Source organism: Ceratina calcarata, unplaced genomic scaffold (genome assembly GCF_001652005.2).
Source record: "Ceratina calcarata isolate Rehan_Ccalc_2016 unplaced genomic scaffold, ASM165200v1 scaffold436.2, whole genome shotgun sequence".
Lineage (NCBI taxonomy): Eukaryota > Metazoa > Arthropoda > Insecta > Hymenoptera > Apidae > Ceratina > Ceratina calcarata.
Genome location: NW_017167384.1, coordinates 702,332 through 718,115, shown reverse-complemented (window position 1 = coordinate 718,115; position 15,784 = coordinate 702,332). Strand labels below are relative to the sequence as shown.

General features: G+C 41.5%; 1 protein-coding gene and 1 long non-coding RNA gene across 4 annotated transcripts in view; both read right to left on the bottom strand.

The window, feature by feature from the left end:
• LOC113464604 (uncharacterized) overlaps nt 1-15,633 on the bottom strand; it is a 21,452-nt gene extending 5,819 nt beyond the window's left edge. The window contains exons 1-2 of one of the 2 annotated variants that reach the window (XR_003389452.1): nt 15,548-15,633; nt 14,505-14,717 (exon numbers count right to left, since the gene is read on the bottom strand). This is a non-coding gene — a long non-coding RNA (uncharacterized LOC113464604). The other variant, XR_003389453.1, reaches the window with a different exon arrangement.
• Nucleotides 1-15,784, bottom strand: part of LOC108626994 (uncharacterized) — a 97,492-nt gene that overhangs the window by 53,892 nt on the left and 27,816 nt on the right. The window lies entirely within an intron of this gene.

Genomic DNA, 15,784 nt, shown 5'->3' with positions numbered 1-15,784 from the left:
TTGGAAAAATCTCGGAAAAATAACAAAATTTTTTTTTGTTGTTTATTATTAGCAATGTTCTTCGGACGTCTGATTTCTTTTTAAAAAATGCGTTTCTAAAGCGCATCAACTTTTGGGATTGACTGTATAGCCAATATATCCTTAAAATCATTCATCATTCATTGATTTCAAAACCTGGCGAAAATATAATTTGTTAAATGCAAGGATACATTTATTCAATGATCTCCATCGTATAACGAATTCCTACACTACGTGGTACTTTTTATTGACTTACTCTGTCGAGGAAGGGAAGCTTTAAAGGGTATATTAAAATGTGGAAGCTCATCTTTGAACTTTTAATTCAAGCGAATGGCGATTATACACAGAAGCCGCGTAATCTTCGTTGGGAGTTACTTTCCGGTTGGTGAACACCGTGCCAACTAGTTGCCGCGTGAAACTACTTTGATCTACTTACAGAACCGGTATCTGAGCAGTTGAATGATTATGCGACGGGACAGGTAGACGAGCCCCAGGAACCCGGAATTTAAATTGGATTCGACGGGAATTAGCGATCGTTAGTGCCTAATTATGCCCCTGAGAATCAATAAAACTTGAATTGTCATTTCTTCTAAAAGGCCCGCCAGCGAATTGAGTGAATCTCTGCTCGTTTCCAAGATTTTTCAAGAATCTTGTATTGCATTTCACGAGATACGATAAGAATTATCATTAGAACCGAACAATTGTTTACTGATTTGATTAAAATAAATATTCTATGCCTTTACTATAAGATAATGTTCATTGGGCAGATACACTAGAAAAGGAATATTAATTAATAAATTCTTTGATTATTATCTGATTTCTGTATTTTTTTCTTATCATTTTGTTTTCCACCTTGCCAGCGGGGGTTTCTTTCTAATCGTAACGAAGCATCGGTTTCCCGTAGTGCGGTCACGTTCTCTTATCCCAAGAGTGAGCTTGATAAATCTCGTTCCTTCTCGATCTCGATCTCAAACCCCCTTCGATTCGCGTTATTCTCGTTGGTTCTTCAGCAAAGAAATTCGACTGAGAAACAAGACCGGTGGTTGAAATTGGAAAGGGTGCAGATTCACCGAGTTCCTCAATTATTTATAATTTAATCGTTAGACAAAAATTATTTCCTCAGCTTTGTCCAATCAAACTCTCGATACGACAGATTCAATAAGGAAAACTGCAGAAACTCTCAATTGAATCACCTTTCAATCTGATTTTGAAATATGTATTTTACGTAGAAAGGCACGACGTTGATTTCCTTCATATCCAGAAACAACTCTTCTCGTGAATTTCAATCTCTTCGTGAACAAGCCGGGAAGAGGTAATATGCGTTTCTTGATTTAAAAACAGAGATTCACGGTTGATATCGTTCCTGTGTTTATAGGAACGTGGAAAATATACAGAGAAAACGCGAGGCTCGGGTAATAAGAATCTCGTAGCTAGGAAAAACTCGTTTCCGCTGCGAGATTTTCAGTTTTCGAGGGAGGGGGCGAAAACAAACGGGGTGAAAAATAAGGGGTGGGCGTATTTTCGGTATTCCGTTCTGGATGAAAAATTGAATAGGATCCCAGCGTCGCGTCGCGGAACTCGTGTTTCAATTTTCCCGGAAATCGAAACTACCGAGCAAAATCAGAAGCCACAGTACAGTCCCCTCTATAACTTTCATTGCCTTTCAGAAGACTTGGCAAATATTTTATCAGGGAATATCTCAATTGAAATATTATAATGAAGCATTACGAGTTTTAATAAAATTACGTGGTTTTTTAATAGAAAGTTGACACGCGGCCTAATTTTTCCAGGCATCGACCTTGCCGCCGGTGCATTAAACAGCTAATTGATTACCCGCTCGCGACTGATCGGCGCACAAAGGTCGACGAGCCGTCTTATGTATCGACCCGGGGTGACTAAAAGTAAAAGCGGCACTTCCCTTCGAAACCGAACATTAATTACCATCTCCTCCGAGCTACTCGAAAACTCGTTTACTACTTACTAACTTTCGCGTGCAATTAAAGTGGTTGCCATCGAGTTTCACAAGATTCCGTTTAGTTTTTAAGTGGCTACTCAATATTTCAGGCTTCATTCAAATCGCCACTTGCTTCCTCTAGATGTGATTAAGTGCTTCTAACGATAATCACATTGAACAGACAATTTCGCGGTAAATCGACGATCGAAGGTGACGTTTACCTTTTAAGAATCGCCACTTTCTTTCCCTTTTTGCAGTCGCGGTTAAGTGTTTTCGTTAATAATAAAATAATCCTGTCGGAGATAAATCAAGCGTGAGACGCGACTCGGGGACGCCGGGAGGCAAGAGCGGAGAAAAATTTTAATCACTCGTGAAAGTTTTTTCCCCCTCGCCGGAAAAATGGAACGACGGCACGGGAGCGCGATAAATCCTTCTCCAGCCGTTGGGAAACTTTAAATTCCCATCCGCATCCCGTTCGAGCAAGTCGGAAACGCGTGCGTTTGATGTATCGCGGCAAGTTCTGTTCTGTTGTTCTCCACCCGACGGTTCTTTTAAACGCTAGTTACCGAGTTCACGAGTCGACTTCCTAAATTCGACTTTAACCGGCTAATTTATGGAAAATTTCGTTCGGATCGGTCAAGATATTGGATTCTGGCAGGACGGGCTGAAGGGTGAATGGACGCCTCGTTAATATCGTCGACATTAGACCGAACGAGGTTAGTTAAGGGACTGGATTACCAATCGCAGTTGGCTATCAAGGTGTTACGTGCCTACCAGTCGACGTAATTAACGCGACGCGGTCAAGACTATCTTCCGTTCAATTTTCATGTAATAGAATGTAGGATCAGATAACCAGCTGAAATAATTGACTGCTGTTTTTATCAGGATGCGAAATGGAATATGCATTCAAATAACCGACCGAAATAATTGACAGCTTATTCATTCTCTATCTCGAATAAATGAACATCACAAAAGATATGGCGATTGTACAAAAATTTGATGTGCAGAAAATATGAAGCATAATACACGGGATTTCACGAATGTTTTATTTGGCATGAAGGGAGGTCTTATAATAACGTATTAGAATCGCGACGAGATAATTGGCGCAGTCGATACTAGAAACGAGGCTGAAGGGTGGAATTTGTAATAACCACGGTCCGGCGATCGCGGCACGCATATTTGCACCCGATGATTAATCGGGAAATGCAAAAATGAAACCCGACTGCTGGTGAGCACGTGACGATGATTGAAAACAACGTTAAATGTTTGTCGAGTCGGGGGAGGGGGCGCGAAAGGGTTGGATAATTGAGTTAAATATTTGCACGCTTCCTCGATCGGGATGATGGGTTATTTCGGGTTTAACGCACGTTCTATAAATACATACCGTTTCATATCACGATTATATCATCCTACGCTGATCCTCTAAATTCTAAATCCTCTCGACATCATCTCGACGTGTACATAGTAACATTGCAAAAACGATTGCATTTAAAAACGTGTTAATTACTCTCTTTAGGGAGACCAAATTCAATAGTAATTCAATAGTGTATTGCAGATTAGTGTAGAGCAGTCTAATTATTTTCCACGTAATCTGTGGCGAATCTTTTTTTGAATCAAAACCGTGAATACTAGTCGAGCAAATCGATCAATCCTCGAACAGTGGCTTGCTCGCTAGGCGTCTTCCCGTTTAATGGAGTCGCTATCTATCACACGCCAAACGCAAGCTCTATCCAGTGTAAAAAAGGGAGAAAGAAGAGCGAACAATGGCTGGAGAGGTTTTTCCAGGACGAGAAGATAGGACCATAATGGGCCGAATCGAGTGTTCCGACTGCGAGAGGGGGTGTCGCCTGGATTTCGGGGGTGAAAAAGCCAGAAGGAACCGTTGCTTTTTCATCGACCCCGATACACTGCATCTATCTGTCCGCGCACGATTTTCCCTCTCAGGGGACTCGTGGAAACAGACCGAAAACGAGGTTTTCCCTGTCGCGATAGCAATAACAGGCTCGTTGCAATGAAATTCGGTCTCCTCGATATTCACCGGATTTTTATAACGTTTATACACAACAAAAAATAAAACAATTAATCTTTTTGATGATAGAAGTTGATATTTATATCTCGAATCACGAATGAAATTAATTATTATACGACTTCGAATAAATCAATGATTAATTACGTTTCTTATTGATTTACCCTGTGCATACGTGTAATCATTAAAAATCGGAATAACCGTAAACAAATTTTGTAGAAGCGTTGCAGATCGTCGAGTAACGAGGAAGCATGGGTCGAAGGGGATAGAATGGATAGATGCTCAGTTCGTTGGTGGTAATTTCGAGGAACGACGTTTATATACCCTGGGAACTCGCTGAGTAATGGTAGCCACGCGGACGCGGAGTTAGATTAGATGGAATATAGACTCCATCTCCTTAGTGGATCATTTGTCCAAACTACGAAACTACGAAATTCCGTAGCTCCTCCATTACCTTCCACCACCCAAACATTACTTACTCTATTCATCGTTAATTTTAATCGCTCGTCCCTCACGGAATACGTCACTGTTCAAAACGTATGTAGACACTTGCTTATTACTTACGATAGAACTATCAATAATTTTTATTCAGTTTTATGCATTTTACAGATGTTTAGCAATAATGATTCCGCTACAACGAGAAACAGGGTAGACATGCATACTAAGTAAGAATTTCCTAAGCCTTCATTACTACAGCTTATAAAATTAAATTTCTATTTCTTAAATAAATTAACGCAGTTATATAAAGGAAATAAAATAGTTTAGTTTGGGAACGTCACATTTATCCCACAATATAATATCTGTATACGTCTACAGTGTAAGAATCACTTGAATTATGCGTTCTGCCCGCTCTGACGATGCGGTTACTTGACTGATTCGATAGTTTTACTAAACATGATCAAGTACAGCGGTCATACGTTTTCTTATGTTACATCAGGGCGCACAGCGTTGTGGCTTTAAAATTAATTGTTGCAAGAAGAAACACGTAATATCAATCATCGCGATTGTACATACGTCGAGCGTCGATTAAAAGTTCCTGATCGAGCGACGAGAGGCCATCAATTAAAGCGGGAACGATCCACGAAAGATTTAGCGTCGGGCCGTTAAATCCTCGACAATTATCCGAGTATAAAACGTGTCAGGATTATAAAGATACGAGGGAGATATTAAATCTTCCTTCGATCAGTCGTAAATCACTCGACAGGCCTTTCATCCGATGGCAAACTGAAAAGGAGTGAAATCCAGAGACGAAACGATGAGAAAGAAACCTTTTGAGTTCACTTGATTCAATTCCATCGAATCTTTTGGCAGAATTTCATGTGTCTTTATAACTGAACTGCTCTGGATTTCAAGTATGGACGTTCCAATGTCCAAATGATTTTATTTTAAATGAAAATCTGTTGGTAATAGTTATAGTATTTCGGGCAGGGAGAATTATTGGAAGGGAGGGGAGTTTGTTGGTAATTAACAGGGTTACAAAGCAATTGACTAAAGCGAGGGGATGTGCATTTAGTAAATGCATACCGGTGTCCGATCTCGTCCGCAGCCGAGAGCCCGACACTTGGCGTGCACCTAAAACTATGTGCGGGGGAACCTGTGTTAAACCAGATTCCTGATACCGAGCCACGAGTCAATGGCTTTGCTCGAGGGAAGCGTCTCGAATTCACCCCGTGCCAAAGTTACGCGCGCGAGTTAAATATTAAGCGCGACACGTGCTGCAACTCGACCACCTTAAAGAACACCGCATTAAGTAATTGAGAAAGAATTAAATAATATTTAATCGAGACAGGGAACTCGAGATTAAAAAAGTTAGAATCGGTTCGATTGGCGAACGAAAAGGGAGTACGAACCGTTGCGAAAAGTATGGTCCCGCGTCGGTATTAGCTAAATTAGAGTTTGTTGTAAATTACTGGGTCACAGGCAGCGCGCTAAGACTTAGGATTAACAACTACGGATCCGGCCTTATCTACGAGGCCGAACTAAATTTCGAATTATTTCCAGTGCTCAGGAAAGAGCTCGCTTATTCCATTAACGTACGTTCGCCACGACGACGTTTCAATTAAAATATCAATACGACTGGATAATTAACGCGATCTGAATTGCATTTTCGAAAATGCATATATTCCCCATTCTCTATTCATCGAATCGCATTGAAAGATATTTTATTAGAGTGCAGAGTTCTCAAACAAAATACACTTCACTTTTGACATTCTGTATCTACTCGTGTGTTGAACGAATTTCATATAAAGATTTCTCTGTCGACACGAGGATATAGTCTAGTTATTATATTTTATTAGGTGTAGAACGATAGAAGCCAGGGAAAGGATGTAGCGTTGAATGAAGTGACAGGAAGAATATTGAAAGGCGCCAAGAAGAGAAAGATCGGAACGGAAACGCATCTGTTCGTGCGCAGTTAGCGATACTGTAAATCGTGGCAAAAAGAAGCGTACATCTTCTGAATGCAATCTCGCGAGACGAGGAAACGTTTCCTGCCGGATAATGGAATGGTTTCTCGATGTTATCGTCGGTGAGGGGGAAGAGCGTGCAGTCGCTGAATTTACGAGATATCCAACCGATGGCGAATACGCTAGAGTTAGAGCAACAGTTATATCGCTGGCCCTGGTACGGGGATTATAGTTAAGCGGCCACAAAAATACCGAGCCGGGCTTTACGAAGCCGATCGGAAACTCGCGACCGGGTCCCCTCTTCTGTGGCTTTTCGTTCACCGAAACGGAAAATTCCCGTGGGATCCGCGCTCGAATTCGGTGGCGATTCGACCTCTTTTCGGTTTTTCCTTTATTAGAAACAAAGAATCGATACGGTGCACACTTCGAATTCGCTTTTACTCGTCGCTTAACCAGTTCATTTGAGAACATAGCTATCTCCCAATAGAAAACATCTGATCGAACGTACAAGTACGTACCTGATGAATATGTTGTAGCGGGAGTATGAAACAAGGGATGACACGAATGCAAGAATATGAAATAGGTCTGTAGATCGTCCAGTGACCCGGATAGACACGTTTTTCCCTTGATAACTAGGGTTATCCATGTCATGCATATTCACGATACTCGCGGTCATACTCGTCGAACGTAGCGAGCATTCGCGGCGAAATGGCGCGTTTAAATGATCAGAAAGAAAGCTCTCTCTCTCTCCTAGCCCCTTTCCGCGCCGTTTCGCCCGGGAATTATGAGGCCGATATATTCGAAGCGTACCGAATTACCATTTGAATTGCAAAAAGCCGATACGCCAGGTAGACGCACGTTGCCGCATAAATTTGCAAATTGTTCGAAGCGCCGTCAGCGTTCAAGAGAATCGCGCACGGTACAGAGTACAGGAGACACGTTTCTGTAGTTTCATGCCAACTGGATTAACCTATCGTTATCCTCGCATAGTAACTGCAATACGCATAAGGTGTCCCGTAACGATATGCCAGGTACTCGTTCGTCAAAGTAAAATTGATAATTCGATGCAGAAGAAAATTTGCACAGACTTAATTACGCGTTCGATCTCAATGTTAAATGAGATTCGTCATCGATGAAATTTCGTTAATTGATTTTGTGGGAATGATCTTTGTTACGGAACACCCGGTAAGTGTATTCTGCGGGAGAGTTTCGATGCTCGCGTGTCCCTTTCGTTGTCCACAGGGAAGGGGGTTGTCGCAGTCCAACGAGTTTGGTCGAACCAAGTTTCCAATGGAATTTCAACGTTTCGCTAATAGGACTCCCCGCGGAACGCGTACCCGCTACTCGTCAAAGCGATCTTCAACTCTCGTAATCGAGTTTCAGAATCGTGAAGAATCTCGGCTCATAAGATTTTTAGTACGTGCGTTCAATGTTCGAATGATTGTGTACTTCAAACTTTAGAAACCGCAGAACATAATGGTATTCGTTGTTTCATAGCCCTCCAGCACGTCTTCATGCTTTTTATGTAAAACAATGAAATCCAGACTGCGATTCAAAAATACTGATAAAGTCTGCAGCGTAGTTATGATTGTAGGGGATGGTACCGCGGCCTACTTGGAGGATTAGAAGGGAAGAGGAGAATTAACGATCAGGATCGCTGGAGGAGCATTAAATTTACCGTTGGTAAATGTTAGAGCGTAGTTCATCAATTATTTAACAGTGGCTGAAGAATAATTTCGCGAACCGACGGAATATATCCCGGTAGGCTAATAGAGTCATGAATCCTCAAATTATTCATACGCCGCGTCCGCGGCTAATACCGCGTTTCAAAAGTTACTTCGTCGTGCAAACATCTTCTTCTTCTTCTTCGTGGCGACCTTAACGAGGCGCAAGAAGAAGAAGAAGGCAGCGCCAGTTTTCGGAATTCTCGAAAGTTTGCGCTCGAGTCTCAATTTAAAACTCCTCGATTCGGGATCGGTCTAGGACGTGTTTACGGAGCCGACAGTTGGCTGAAACAAACAGGAAGTTTGCCTCCCACAACCCAGAAAAATGCATCGATCCGACCGAATTTCCTCGGATACATTTTTCTCCAATGGAATTTCAAACAGAAAAACATCCTATATCCAATTCGTCACATCACATTCAACGCCACGTTTCATAAATTTTAAATAAGACACAAATGTTCATTATCTAGCAAAATGTCTGACGGACGTTCTGTCAAGGTATTAAAACACCTGATACAATTATGTTTTACACCGTGTAGTAAGATTTACGTATGAGTGCGGGTGATGTTTTCACGGTTCGCTGCTAACAAAAATTTCCTCGTACATCCACGGTTTGCACGGAGACGTCTCTTACTTAATTTCAAATTTGTTGGAAGCGCGACTCTCACGGAGTAAAAAGTAAAAAGCAACAAAGTAAGTGTCACGAGGTAATCCAGACTAACGCGGAGTGCCTGCTAACAAGAGCCGCCGTCGTGCTTTCCGTTCTCTTTCAGTCTTTCTTCTTGCCCTTCCGCAGAATCGTATTAGAAAGCAGAGAGCGACATCAAATTGAATTAAATCGAATTTGTCACGTTTTCGATTCAATGATCCATACGTTGAATATTCTCTCCTCGGGAAACCGGAAGAACTGCAAATCGTGGATGCCTAATCACCGTCGGCCTTTAATATCGGCGAGGGAAGCATTCTCACGCGCCATTAACCAGTAGCGAAGTTACGATACAACGACGTAATAACTCGTCGATCTAACGAGCCGGCACTAACGCTTAAAAACCGTGAAGAAGTTTGCTCTCTGCGAAGAAGTTGGCGAGCCGCTCGGTGAAAAGGAGCTACTCTCGAGATACCGTGGCAACATTTTTTTCGAGCTAACCAACATGATTTCAGAATTTTAATTAAGTTTTAAAGCGTAGCCCTGTTTCCTCGAGACACGTCGCGGCATAAATTCTTATTAACTCCGACTGTACGGGGCTTTTTCACCCGCAAAAAGGAGATCGAACAAGCATGTGCTAGCCGTAGATCAAGAACGAGCACACACAATGCCCGGCGACGTTATATCGCGAGCCGTGAGCGGGAGATTACATTGCCTCGTTGTCGTCAGACCTTGTCGAGCATTTTCCTCGGGAATATATACAATACAGTTCAAAAGTATTTGAACATCTTTCGCGATATATAATCCGAATCATTACCGATAATAAAAAATCAAATTGATTTAATAATTTATTTAAGTATAATGTGGCTTTGATAATCACTCGTTATTGTCATTGGTAAAATATTTAATGAAATACTGGACTAGTATATTTCCTAAGTTAGTAATAAAACCGAATAAAATTGCTAACGGTTTATTACAACCAAGGAAATGTTCACATACTTTTGAAGGGTAATGTACTTCTATGTATATGATGAATGCAGAATACCGATAATGCATAGGGAACGATACGGTGCGAACCAGTATCGAACCGTTTCGCGTACTCGTTTTCTATTTGAAAAAGTTATACCGTCCTGGCAAACATTTTCGATCAATTTAATATGATGATGAGTGAGAACGTTTGGCAAATAAGAATAATTACAAAATGTAATTAATTGAATACGAATGATATTACCTTCGTGTCTGCCTTCATTTACTGTTCTTTTATCACATGTAATATATCACGTTTGAATAAAAATATTTTTCCTAGGTAATGCATCTGTTTCTTTATCATTCTTTCGAATGACTGAAAAATGTCCTGAGGCTACTATGGGAATCGTTCTACAGCCAGGGTAAACTTTATCTGTGAAACACGTTATCGTAACGAACCGTTGGAAATTACCAGTCGTATCCCGTTAACGTGCTCTTCGTTCAGAGGAAAAACTTGTGGAGGGAAATTCGCGGAAAAGTTCGAGCCAAGTTTCTCCTTTTGTTAATCGGACCGTTTCTAGGAAATTGGACACGATCGGCGAAAGGGAAGTAGCGAGAATCGGTTAGAAAATCGGCGGTGACCCACCGGGAAATCTCGGCTTTAATTGAATTCCTCGAACCCACGCCATACGATGCTTTTGAAGAAAACGTCTAACACGAAGTGGAAATGCGTTGCGGCGTTAATTGATGCGGACGCAGAAAGGTTCGGTGGAATTCGGCGCTTGAATCCCAACAGCGCGTTCCATGGAAACCGATGAGGGTAAAAAATTAAATAATGCTTCGGGGACATCCGTAAAATAAATGTACCGCCGGTAAACAAGCAGCTAATCGCAAACAGACGTCTTTTCTCTAGAGAGGAAGATCTCTTGAATCCTCTTTCGTTATGGCGTACAATACCTCTCGGTTGTTATAGCTGTACTTATCAACGGATTGCAGTTATACATAAATATTTACAGAAAGACTATACTTTCAGGAAACAAACAATGCACGTAATGTGCTAAATCGTGCGGATTTATAAAAGAATTGAATGTATAGCACCAAAAAAAAAAAAAAAAAAATGGTAGATGAAATACTGTCAGTCTTGTATAGAGACGAATATATGCAACAGGGATATCGACGCCGAAAAGCAATTAGGAACAAAAATCTCGCGTTGACAAAATTGTCCTGGCAACGGAAGGCCGCGAGTAAAACCGGTTGTTCCGGCTAACGAAAAGTCGTGCAAACTCGAAACGCAAAATTGGACGGAATCCGAAAAAAAATTGAACGGTCGAAAAAAAAAAAGAATCAAAGCGATTCGCGCGGAACAAACGAATATAAAAGTTTAACGAGGCATTCTTCCCTTAAACATTCACGGCACGGCCGGGCCGCTCGTAAATACTTAAACCCGATGCAAAATGGAACGATTTATTAATAGAAAAACAGCGGAATTACTACGACTCACAATAAAATTTTACATGGTACGACTGGATTTTAATGGAATTGTTAATTCAGTCGTCCTGGGGGTAGCTCTGGTCAATATTTACCCGAGTCGACCCCTTTCTCCGTCTGCGACTTCCACCCTTGATCCTCCACCTCCCTTTTCTTGCGACACCTAGGTAAACTCGTCTCTGTTTGCTTATTTCGGAGTCCTCGTTGAGACTCGTAAGCAAAATATCTAAACAATTACCCCTTTTCACAATGGTCACGTTTATAAATGATATATAATAACGAAACAATATAATGATAATGAACATAACAATGAATTCCTTTTACTGTCATTTAATTGGTTATATAACGTCAATGGCAATTTGTATTTTGTACAAGAAATGAACAAAAGGAAGTGACCGAGAAATGCGTTTCTACCCCTGGGAACGTTCTCTGAGATCGGTGTCCGTTTCACTCGAGGCGAGGCGAGGGGTGTTATTTCTATCTGTCATCTTCCTTTATTTCGCTGGGCATTTGTTTCCCGGATGTAAAGCAGCGAGGAATATTTTTGCTCGCCCTATTTGCAATCTCACCCCCGAGGTTCACTCTTTTGCCCTCGATTTCTTAATCACCGGCAATCTAAACCCTCTCTCCGAGCTAAAAATTCTCAAAAATAAATAGTCCTGTCACATTTTCGTTCGAGTATAAACTGAGCAATATGTTTTTACATCGTGATATTAAATCAAGAATTTATCGATGCGGAATTAATAATTAGCAAAGAATTCTGTTATGAATCCGAACGATCTTACCACATTTTAATTAACCTTAAACTTAAAGTACACGATGTCTAATCATGTTTCCACTCGAGAGATCGGTTAATAGAGAACAAATATTTCCTGCTGAGTTGAAAGTTTAGTCTTAAGATGTTAAAGCTTAGCTTGAAACAACTCGACTTTATCCGTGAACGGACGATAGTGGGATGTGGGTCAGGTACGCGAACTTAGTACAATCGAACTCCCTTTCGTCGCTTTCCTTCCGCGAATGGTAAATAGTACCGGAGAAGAGCTCCATAACCATGCCGTTGGAGAACTTTCGCATTAGACCGGAGTTTGATCTCCCCAGGCTGAAACCAGTCCGCTTTTATTTTCTTTCCCGATTTTCCAGTAATGATTCCCTCTCGCCACCAAATAAACGGCCTCTACGCTTTGATACACTCATATTTAACAATCAAATATTTAACAACCTTCTAGTGTAAACTATGAGGTACATTAAACCCGAAGTTATATTAATTTTTTAAGTATTGTATTTTCAGAGTTAAACGTGGTTGTTGTTACTACGTGAAAACGCGATATAAATTAATTATTTACAATTTTATAGTATTTTTTTATTTTTTTTATAAATAGTAAAAGACATGTAGTAAAAGGGTTCAGCTAAGGCCAAGACTTGATTGATGCTATTACATCTGTTCTATCTTCCATCAGCATTCATGGGAGGTTCGCGAGTTTCGTTGCTTATCTCAAGCTCACGGCTCATCGAGCTCGTTTTCAGAAATGACTTCGCTCTCGTTCCGCTTCACCCCTTTCATTTGTTCTACCGAATCGATTCCGATACAAATGAAACGAAGGATTCCAAAGATCGGTTAACGAATTCGCGCCGACGCAGAGGTTTAATTAAAAATTCCAGTCGATCGTTTTATATAGGGGGAAACGAAGCAGGATCCAAATCTGGCGCCCGGAAATTGCGATTCCATCACCCAATCCCTTCATCCGACAGGCTTTGCATGTACACATTTCATATTTCTTGTCGCGGCATCGAATAAGATCAATTTTTCTCGTCGTGAAATGTATTCGATTGAATCATTGGGAAATAAAAATGTTCTAACCAGTTCTGAGGAATGAGAGAAAGAAAAGCGCGACGACTATGCAAATCCAACTTTTATCTGTGAATTCGCAGGTTCAATTTCAAAGTCTGAAACAAGTTTCACTTGAAGCCGCGAGAGGAAAGTTCGAAAAAGCGTGGAGGTGGTGAAATCGATGTCGGACGAGGGGAAAGCGAGAAGACAATGGCGCAGCGGGCAAACAATGGGAAGAGCTTTCGGTTAAGCTTCGCCCTCTCCCTAGCCGGCGTGGCCAGTTTAACGCGCGGTTAATCACGTACAATTAACTCGTTACTTGACCTTTTAATCAAATTTCAGCTCGCACGCGTCCCCGCGCCGGAATACACACGCCAGTTGTCGATTTTCCAATTTACTCGTCTCTCTACGCGAATTCCCCGACCTCCTGGAATCCTTGTAATATCCGTCGATCGCCGGGGGATTCCAATTACATTTTTCGGCAACCCGGTGTGTCTCCGGATCAGCCAATATTGAATCCCGTGCACGGAATATTTCGCGACTTTTCTATTCGTGCAAAAGTTTCTCTAAGCGAATGGGTTTAATAAGAGACGAATTCAAGTTGCGAACAACCCTTTCTCTTTGAATAAATCAAAGTCGGGCAAAGTATGAAACGAGATCTCGCGTGTATCTTCCGAGAAGTTGCGGCTCGAGAATTTAACAAGTTCGCAAATTACCTTAAGTCGTTAAGACGAATTTACGTTGTTTCAATAAAATTGCTATTGAACCGAAGCATTGGTCAAAGAGATGACTCGTGTTGTTCATTTCGTTTTATCGGTCCGGCTATGTATTGCTCAGCCAAATTAAACCATATAAATTCGCCTTGCGGACAGGATTTAATTTATGGCCGGTGCCTTTATCCTGAGAATAGCGAAAGAAAGAAGTCAGCCTTCGAATAAAAGTAATTACGGGGACATTCTTTCCTTTCAGAAGTCGACAAGGATTTTCATTACGAAGAACCGATTCCTTTCCCAATCCGTCTTTGGAAATCCGTCGATTCTTTGACAATAATTCCCATTTCTATACTTTCCAAACAACTTGCAGATTTCTAAATGGTCCCTTATCGAAGCGTAATTCAATAACAAGTCTAATAATCCGACAATTATAAATTTTCCCGGAGTTAAATTCGTAATACGATTTTTCTTTCCGCGGAGAACTTCTATTGTAATGTGTAACAGGGAGAAAACAGTTGCCCGGGAGACGAGTGGCCTGATTATTCCCGGGCAGAAGGGTAAATTAAATCCTGGAGTTTCACGCACGCGGACACCGCTCAAGTTTTAATGGGCTCCAAAGTTTGAACAAAGAGGAAAAAAGTGAACGCGTCGATCCGATTCGAAAATAAGGCTCCCATCACGGACTCGTTGGCAAATCGTAAAACTCTGCAACGACCGTTTCGTTTCTTTGACTTACGACAGATCATTGGATCCTTCGGATATACGTCACTCGTTCACTGTCACACCCAGATAACTTCGTTATGATCGCGATACGTAACTGTCACGATCAATTATCAGATATCTCGATTCTTCTCACCACGCACGCACGTTCGATGCACGCCGATTTCCCGTTGCTAATCCGATTTTCCGTTCACGCGCATTCTCGCTCGGCCGTGCAATCACCTAATTACTGAAAAATCGCAATCGATCAACCCACTTCTTGCTCTTTATCGTCTAAAATATTTTTCCGATCGCGTTCACACGATAATTAATCGACGACACTTTGCAAATTGTACGAATCGTTTGATAAAATGATTTATTCGAAGCTTTTATAACGGTGGAACAAGAAATGAGTTAATTTCCTGTTTGATTCGATTCGACCTTGCTCGATCAACGACGATCTAAAGTGAACGAGTGGGCGTGATTCGTTTTAAAATTCCGTTCGGACGCGCACTCCATTCTCATTTCACTCCGGGCTAAGTGAATTATCGCCGGTCCTTCGATTTAATTTCCAGTTACGGCCAAGTTAACTTTCACTCTCCAAGATCGTCGGCTTCATTTACCCGCCAACTTTTTTACAATTACTTTTACACATCTCGATTTATCTTCTTATAAATCAAATCGGTTTTGATGCAATTCACGCGTGTTAGACTGAAAATGGAACGTCCAGTTGTGAATGTCGTTCAATTTTCTTATGATACGTTAATAAATTTTGGTACAGTACCACTTGATCATAAAAATCGTCTACAAATCGTACTCTGAACCAAGCAATACATATTCTGTTTAAAGGGATAAATATTTGAGAAGTCGTTTTAAAATGCGTATTTGCTAAAAGATCAAAGTTATTCTACTAGGATAATTACAGAAATTTCAATTACAATAATCACTGATACCGCGTGATCGTCGTGGACAGAGTAAGAATCGTCGCGAAATCTCAATGACCGATCACTGCACTATTGAGTTAAACGATCACCGGGTGATCGATGATCGATACCAAAAGACGATTGGGTCGCGACCTACGTGTTATCTCAAGATATCGCGTTTCGCCGGGTTGTACGTGGTCAGTTCGGCGTCGTGGAGCGCACTGAGGGTGACTAACAGCCCCACCCGCTACGAGAGGAAACTCGACGCCGGGCGTCGCGTAGAATTCATCCCCATCGGTTGCCCGGAGCAACGCCGGCGCGTACTACGAGGGAACCGACGCAAGCGTCCCAGACAAAACCCGAAAAGAGCCCAGACGACGCGCCACGCGTGCCC